The sequence below is a fragment of the Sturnus vulgaris genome, chromosome 2 (genome assembly GCF_052056855.1).
Source record: "Sturnus vulgaris isolate bStuVul1 chromosome 2, bStuVul1.hap1, whole genome shotgun sequence".
Classification (NCBI taxonomy): domain Eukaryota; kingdom Metazoa; phylum Chordata; class Aves; order Passeriformes; family Sturnidae; genus Sturnus; species Sturnus vulgaris.
In genome coordinates, this window is record NC_142244.1 from 101,286,248 (window position 1) to 101,295,017 (window position 8,770).

Below are 8,770 nucleotides of genomic sequence, written 5' to 3' on the forward strand. Positions count from 1 at the left end.
TGAAAAGCTTGCTTTTAAGCATACAAAAGGGAAATTTCATCTTGCATCAAGTTCTTTATGACTGGGCACCCTCCACCAGCATCTTGATTTGTATTGTACCTAGCCCATAGTGTGGAGCAAGAGCAAGGAAAATGCAAGTCAGAGGAAGTACTACACAGGGAAATTCTCCACCTCAGCCTTTTTCTTCTGTCTTCTCAACAACTGCCAGACAAGCATTTCAGAAGAACTTGGGAGAAATGGCAAGGGGATTTATTCTCTTGAGAATTAAAAAAAAGAGTAATTTTCCTAAACACCACACAGCTATCACTCAAACTTCTACAGATGGATAATAATGTATGTGGTATTTTAGGAGCCAGTGTTCAAAAAATCTCCCACCCTTTTTTTTTTAATAGCTTTTTGAAATGAAAATTGTGTTTTGCCAAACCCACACTTTTGTCTGCAAAGTTCCTGATTTTATTAGTGTTCACCACACATCTATCAAGTCTAAAAATACCCATTTGTTTTATTCACACCCTCCACTTTTTTCTTTCGTTCACCAGAAGGAATTTGCATTTGCACCAGAAAAACTGATACCTAAGCTTTCCCTTTTCCAATCTAATTCAGGGGGCAAAATAAAAAGTAAAGAAGAAAATTTTCAGTCTTTATTGATCAATGACTCAAAATAGAAATTTTTATGTACATGCTCAGGATAAATTCATGAGCCACAGGAAAATATGGGTTAAACTAAACTATTTAGTCATCAATGGAATGCTCAGCTGTGCTGTGCAATGGTTACAGACCAAGAGCAGCCATAATTTAAAGGAAATTTGCCAAGTCAAATCAATCAAGTTTTGTTCTCAGAAGCTGCAAGTTTCACTCAAAAACCAATTATGAAGACTTGATAGTCTTAGGTAACTGCCCAGCATGTGATTTCATATTCAACTTGTGCTGTTCTATATTATCTGCAGAAAAAATGCAATTTTCTAGCAGTCACTGAAGGATATGTTAGGTTAAACATGGACTGGTTGATTCACAGATCTTTAAAGAACAGTGGGGAATGTTCAGCATCATAATTTTCATTCATCATCTAAAAACAAGTCCAGAATTGCTGATAAAATACGTAGGTATCACTAAGGTTAGAAAAGCAGTCAGAGCAATTTGTCTCGCCTGTACACCATGCCCAGTCAAGCAAAAGGTGTTTTCAAAACAGAAGCTTGGGTTACGGGGAAGAAAGAATGGAGATCAACCCTCCACAATGGGGAATTGCCCTGGGGCTGTACAAGACAGCTAAATGAGCAGAACATCTCATATTTTAAAAGCCTAAAATATTTTTGGCTGAAAATATAGGGAAATAATACTGAGTGGCAAAGGGATGGCACTTTCTCTTCATATAGCATCCATAAGCTCACTGCAAGAACACAGTGTCCTTTGGGGATACCCAGCTTCAGAAAAAGAGGCTGAAAATCTGCAAAGAGCTTAGAGATGGATGGCTAAAGCAGGAAAATACAGCTGTTTGCTGGAGACTGAAGAACCTTATCTATTTATGTTTATTCAAGAGGTTAAGAAATTACTTGATTACAGCCTACATACATTTACAGTGAGGAAGAGCTTGAAGAAAAATAGTGCCTAATGAGAAGTACTTGGAAGATGAAATGCAACAAATTCAAGCCTTGGACTCTAAAGTTCAGTGACAATAACAAACCAATAGTTAATAGATGTTTACCAGATTTACTATCCGCTAAAGTTTTGAGGACAAAAGTGAATTGGGATCCAGATTTCCACACCTACCTCCCTTTGGAGCATGGCATTGCAGGAACACAAGAGAATGAGCCCAGAAACAGGTTTCTGCTTGTCCACACCACCAAACCCTTAACTCATCCCTGGCCCTCCTTTAGGCCACTGCAATCAGCTCTCCCTGAAACAGTGACACATTTTTGGCCAGTTCAGACACACTCCTGTGCCCTGCAATATCCTCAGGAGATGGAATGATGCAAATTTCCCACAGCTAAAGAACTACTACAAAGAACAAATAAATCCATCCATTTGAGCCTACTTTCCCTTATCTCTGCTCATAATAACACCTCCCCACTATTTTATACCACTGTAACTTTCACAGTTTTAGCTTACAGCACATAATAGTCCAACCCTGACTACCTCCTTACATTCTGTTAGCCATTCAGACAGAACAAATTTAGAACTATCAAAAATGCTACATGAAAATGCCACTGCAGCAAGGAACCTGATGCTATAATACACATATATAATACATAAAGTATATAGTAATATATTATCATGGTATTATATGTTCTAAATCTATTTTATATATTTTTATTTTTATGATGTTGTATTTATAACATATACATCTGTAGTATAATGTGTTAGACAAAAACTGCTAAAACTCCTTTTTCTGTTGCAGGAAATGTAGCTCATCTTTTCACATGATATCAAGTGTGCATTTCCTTTCATGACTAAAAAAAATTATTAATGATCTTTGAATCAGCCAAAGCCTCTGCAAGTAAAAGTATAGCTTCATATCATCACAAGGCTGGTAAAATAACTTTTCTTTGAAAAATGCATGAACAAAGGAAATATATATAGAGAGAGATACCTGTAAATTGTCTAAAATTGCAATCAAGTAATTTTTACATTCTTGCTTTTTAGTCCATTCCCAGGTGCATGATGCTCCATGAGCTCCCTGAATGCTGATCACCAGCCACATGCCCTGACCTCTACACACTGCACTGTACCATCATTAATGTTTCTATGTAAATCACTTGACCTCAGGTGGCCATTCATCCCAAAATCACTGACATGACAGAGCGTGACAATTGAAACTCACCTCTTTCAAGGAGCACAGAGCCCTTCATCTTCCAGCTGACACACATTGTCCTGTAACTGCTTCCTCCAAGAGATGATAGCCTGTCTCCTGAGTCCATACATTTACAGATGGAACTGGTGGTTTGTCACTGTGATGGGCCAGGGGGCATCAGAATTTGTGTTATTAATTCCTTAAGGCAACAGGCAGAACAATAATTCATTAACATGGTAGGGATAGTAAAAGTCACCACAAAATACATTACTTACCAGGGGTGGCTGACTGTCGAAGCTGGTTGGAGTATTTTATCCTGATGTTATTGCAAATACATAGCATGACAGAGAAATGTCTTGAATGTCTCATCCCGAACCTGAGTGGCTTCTATTCACAGCACTGTAGAGTGTTGTATGATGCAGAATTTCTGGCCAAATAACCATAAAATGTTTGAACATGTTATGTTTAAGCTAGCGTGAACAAAGCCCAAATTCATAGGCATAGAGATGTAAAAAATACCAAAAGAGAAAATATAGTCCCAAAATGAAAATAATGATTGACACAACTGGCATCTTTAAATGTGTAACACCTACATATGATTTACAGGAAGGTCTCTTCTGAGCGGGGAGCACTCCATCCAGTAGGGATGCCTGAGCTTCAGGATTAGTTCTGCAGCTCATTAAACAATTTAGGAAAGTTGGTTTCCTATGACATTGCATTCTTTGTCTGATGCAGTAGGAATTTCTGCCCCTCATGTCTCTGCTGCTGTCTTCTCACTATGGCCCTGCTTAGGCAGTGCTGGCTTGGCAGCCCATGGGCACAGGCTGGCCAGCTGGCTGAGCTCTGGCTGCTTTTCCTTTCAGTAGCACAGATGTGCATCACCTCCCCACAGTGCAACTATTTTCATAAAACTCTACATACACAGACTGTAATGACTCTGAGACTGTTACCCCTCTGACAGTTTGGACTTAAAGCGGCCAAGGATTTAGTAAGGTATGAGGAAAAGAGTGGGAAGGTGTTAGACAGATACTGTGATCATGTAACTTGCATTTCCTTCAGAAACCGTTCAGTAATTTCAGGAGAGTGCTATAAAAGGCACAGAAAATATTTCTCAGCCTCACCAAGACACCTACAGAGCTTGCTCTGCTGAAGTCACCAAAATGGAGACTGAGAGGTAATATGGTTATAGGTGAATAAATGCTCTCCCAAGGGCAATTTTTTTTTAAATGTAGTAGAATAAACTGCAAAGGAATCAACCATTTCAATGTATAAAGACAGATAAATCTGAAAAAAACCAAGCAGGTTAGCAATGAACAGATTAATTTTTGGCATGCAGTGGACAAGTTTTGGGTCAGCACACTCAGTGTGCTCAGATAAGGGATGGTAACTTTAACATAGGACACAACTTGGTCAGAGACACAACATCAGGCTCAGTGTAAAGACTGTCTATGTAATAAATGAGAGTCCAGATAACTGAAAATGCCATTTTGGATGATCTTACAGACATTTTTTTACTTTAAAAGTAATTGAGTTAAAAAATTAAATGCCAAGTTAAAGTTGTCTGAAATCAAGATATACAATGAAAGTGACAATATGCAATTATGAGTACAAGGATTAGTTGTACACTACATTACCGAATTACAATAGCATGCCTTCCTCCTTTCCTTCTTGCTGAAGTATTACTTACAAGGGCTCATAAAGTGACTAACGTATTAAAAGCTTAAAGTCTTGGCCACATTAGCCGTAGAAAGGTTAGAGTGAACATTGCAACAATGTCCATATTAGAACATAACTTTTCTCTTTTAACAAATCACGATGCTGCAGCTCACAACGGCTATAAAACTGCAGTGCTTATAAATCACTCCATAAAAAAGAGTGATTTTTTTTTTCATGATAGCAAGGCTAGGAATATTTCAGTCCCAAATGACTTAAACAATTCTTTGTTTAAATAGGAAGGAAGCTTGGGGGAAAAAATGAAGGAAAGCTGGATATGCTGTGCTTAGAGGGAGAGCCTTATAAGTCACTAATGACAATGTGTTATTTTGAATGAGGAGAGGAAAGGGAAAACAGTGACATAGCAAAGAAATGTTTTAACAATAACACTTTGGAAGTCTCATGAATAGACTCCTGACCTTTACTGCAAAACACTGAGGCACAAGGCTCCTACAGAGGTCTGCATTCATTTCACAAAAATAAATAGTATCAAGGCATTGTTTTAACTAGTCAGAGCAAACACACATATGAGGATTTGTGCTTTAGTGTTGTACTTCAGGCAAACATGAACCAACCCAAGAATAGAAAAGAATGAAGCACAATGGAAGGAGTTTCATTAAGACCCCCCTGGTTCTTCTTACTTTAATTAACAGGTTTTCCATGGTTTTTTTGAGTGGTGATGGAAAGAGCTTTAGTTAATACTGTTTCCTGAATGAGCCTTGTGTGCTGTAGATTTCTCACAGTAAGTCTATCCTACCCGACACAGCACACAGCGTCTGTCTAGTGTGTGCTACACTAGATAAGGTAGGGAGCTGCATAACAGCAGAGCTGAATGGTACTTGCAGAAATAATGAGCTACATTTCCATATGCATGTAAACACCTCAGTCATCAGTACGCTGTGGCCATTGACTTGTCTAGACAAGTGTCAGATAGATAGACAAGCTTCCCCTGCTGCTTTTTAAATGTAGGCAGTATTAAACTGTGTAGCCTCAGGGACACTACAAAGATGCAAACCTTACAGGCCAGACCAACAGGTACAAACAGTGGCTGTTCTACTTGAGTGCAAATACTTCCTTGGTTGAAGTGCTACCAGCTTCCAGGAACTACAGGGCCACACTGCTGTAAAAATGGGACAAAACGTGAAACAGAAATCATTTGCACTGAACTCACAGCTCATATTCTCACATCTGGTAGCCCACAACACACATTCTGCTATGCGTTGTTTGGTCTCCAGCCTTTAGTAGAGATCTGACTTTTCAAGGTGAGAGAAGACAAAGCAAAAGGTGATATTTCTAATTAGCAATACATTCATAGTCCACACATTCTGTGCCCTTTAAAATAAACAAGGGGCCATAGGGGAAGAGTTTGTGGAAAGCAGTGCATTTGTTTTAACCATAGCTCAGAGGCAGAACTGGCAAGCAGCAAAGCAAGCACAGGGCACAGAAAACTCATTGTAATGAGAGCACGAGTGACTCAGGGCACTGGAATGGGATACAGCAACTTTCACCTCCAGGTCACTGCTTTCCATCCATTTGCAGCTAGCTGGGACTAATAGTTATTACCATCAGAGGGGCATCCAGTGAAATGAGTCAGTTGTCTCCATGCAGCCTGGAAGGGACAGCTGCCCAGACCCACCAGTTATTACCCTGGAATAACACGTACTGTTCTCCCAGGCTCCAGCCATGGCTATCCAATAATCACCCCAATGGCCTGAAGCTCTGAGGGCCACCAGGCATACACTGCTGCCTTCTGTTCCACACAATAACAGGCATGCTCACCCCATTGAGAAAAAGACAAAGACCTTCTCATGTCCCCTTTGTTCCTCACTTCTCTTTCCTTAGAAAGATCTGCAATAAATGTTGTCTACACTTCTCTGTAGTTTTTCTAACTTCTCTAAGCCTAAGCATTGAAAAGTGATCGGCCATGCCACAAAAATCACGAGCATTAAAAATCATATTCCATTTTCTATTGTTCAGTTCACTTTTGATTTTTACATTTGGTTCATATTTTCAACTTATCTCTTTCTCTTTCTTTCTTTCTTTCTTTCTTTCTTTCTTTCTTTCTTTCTTTCTTTCTTTCTTTCTTTCTTGTTCTCTCTCTCTTTTTCTCTCTCTTTCTCTCTCTCTTTTTCTTCCCTAAGGAATTTTGAGATACTCATACAGACCCAGAAGCACAGACTTCAAGAAAAATTGTGATTATTTCTTCATTAAAAACAGGAGCTGACAACACTGTATGCTAGTGCTGATTTAAAACACTAATACTCACATTCCATGCAGTGCAAATGTCAGTAACTGGCTTCCAGTGGAGCTCAGAGGAGGTTAGTAAGATGGAGAATCAACTATAACATGCTTGGTTTGGGGCCAGAGAGACAAATATTGGGTCTTTGTCTACTGCATGTCTCACAAAAAGGACTGCAAAGAAATTAATATTCTCTGTTACAAACTCAACACAGCTGTGGTCCCAGTTGCTTCTCATCTCTCCCTGCAGAGGCAATTGGAGGCTAAGTCTTTGCATTCTCTTAAAAAACGCAAAAGTCTCTTAGTCATGTCAGAAAAAATATTTCACAGGTTTTGTTTTTAACTCTGAAAGTTAATTTTCCCCTTTGTGCCATTATCCATACTACAAGAGGATTCGTATACAAGATCACAGCAAAGAACACTGTCTTCAGAATAGTATTTTTTTCTTGCATTTTCACATATCCCATTCAATTTATTTGCCCATTACCTGTTTGCTCCATATCCCTGTGCTTCCTGTACTTCCAGGCTGCCCATGTCAGCTTCTGTGTTGCTGGCCACGGGCCAGGACTACAGCAACTGACTATATCAATCACTTCAGCAGTTTAATCACAACTTTCCTCTAGTTTCCCCCTTATATCAAGGAAAAGGCCTGCAAATCTCACAGATGACACATTCAGGAATGAAAACGTAATCACTGCTCAGCCCAGCCGTGACAGGGCAGTGCTGAACCTTGCTACTCAGCATTGCAGGGCACTGCTCTGCAGAAATAACCAGGGCAGAAACCCCACTCCTGCTACTCTGGCCATGCAAGGTCCCATCTCAGATGTCCTTTGAATTCAAGCCCTGAAAGTTGTTCACTGAAAGCTTTGTCTGATGTCAAAGGAAGCAAAAATATTTTACCTCTCTTTTGACTCCAGAGCCACACACCAGGCAGGAACTATAAAAAGCTTTAGACATTGGATGATAGGAATGCATGTCATAGTCTAAAATCTCTCCACAGAGTTAAGAACTTAGATATTTAGTTTCATAATATGCCACACTTGTCAGTGAAAAACAGAGTGGAAAGAGGGATGTGAATTTTTTCTGCCACCCTGAAAGAGATGCCAGTGCAGAAGAAAGATTCTTCACAAAAAAAGGTCTACAGATATGCTCAGATACCTGTTATCCCTCTATCTATGCATATTTTTACATTTTAAAACATGGCTCAAGGGGCAACTCTACCACCACGGCAAATGGCATCCAGAAAACTACCTGGTACTTCAGAAGACATACCTTAGCCACCACCTTCTGCACCCTTTTGGGTAAAGCAGGAGAAAGACAGCATTCAATCATTTTGAAACTGGGCAGCAATGTAAGATTCCAAGTATCATAAAAACAGGATAACATCAGCAAATGTGTAGCCACAACCAGCAAAGAACTGGCGTGTGTTACAGGCTTTTTCTGTGACTCTGAGGACTCTGGGTGGATTGGCTGGTACTGATTTGAGGTGATAATGAAAAAAAATATCTAAGGCATTATATGGATTTTTTTTTTTAATAAATCACACTCACAGAGGTGTCTACAATGAAATTTAAGTCTTGTGTGTCTGAGTCTAGTCGATAATAGGACTTGTATTTATCACTATATTACACATAAACTCTGCATTAATGGATGTTTATGTGTTCTCTCAAGGCTTAAACACACACTTGAACCAAAATTGCTAGGATTTTGCAGTCCAGTATCCTACTTGAAATAATTATTTGAGAGTGACCAAACCTTCATACTTTTTTCCTGACTTTCCAATAAATGGAAATAACTAGATTTCCAACTGACTTAGATAAAGCTCAAAAACTTAAGGTGTTGTTAATGACATTCTTCTGGGCTGTAGGACGTTTCAGTTCAACTGTTTCTGCTCCCTGACTGATGAATTGGGGAAATCAAATCTCTCTCATTTGAACAAAACAAGCAAACAAAAAGAGCAAGCTAAAATATAACACCCACTTCTGGACTTCAGATTCTCCTACTTAGTTTAAACAGAACTGCTGTGTCTTT

The 8,770-nt window shown here is 39.2% G+C and overlaps 1 long non-coding RNA gene across 1 annotated transcript; it reads right to left on the minus strand.

Moving 5' to 3' along the window:
* Window positions 1-2,824: 2,824 nt before the first annotated feature.
* On the minus strand, window positions 2,825-7,336 carry LOC148224931 (uncharacterized). Its single transcript, XR_015801996.1, has 3 exons — window positions 7,227-7,336; window positions 3,064-3,215; window positions 2,825-2,945 (listed from the first exon to the last, which is right to left on the minus strand). It is a non-coding gene; the product is annotated as an uncharacterized LOC148224931 (long non-coding RNA).
* Between the last annotated feature and the right edge of the window lie 1,434 nt (window positions 7,337-8,770).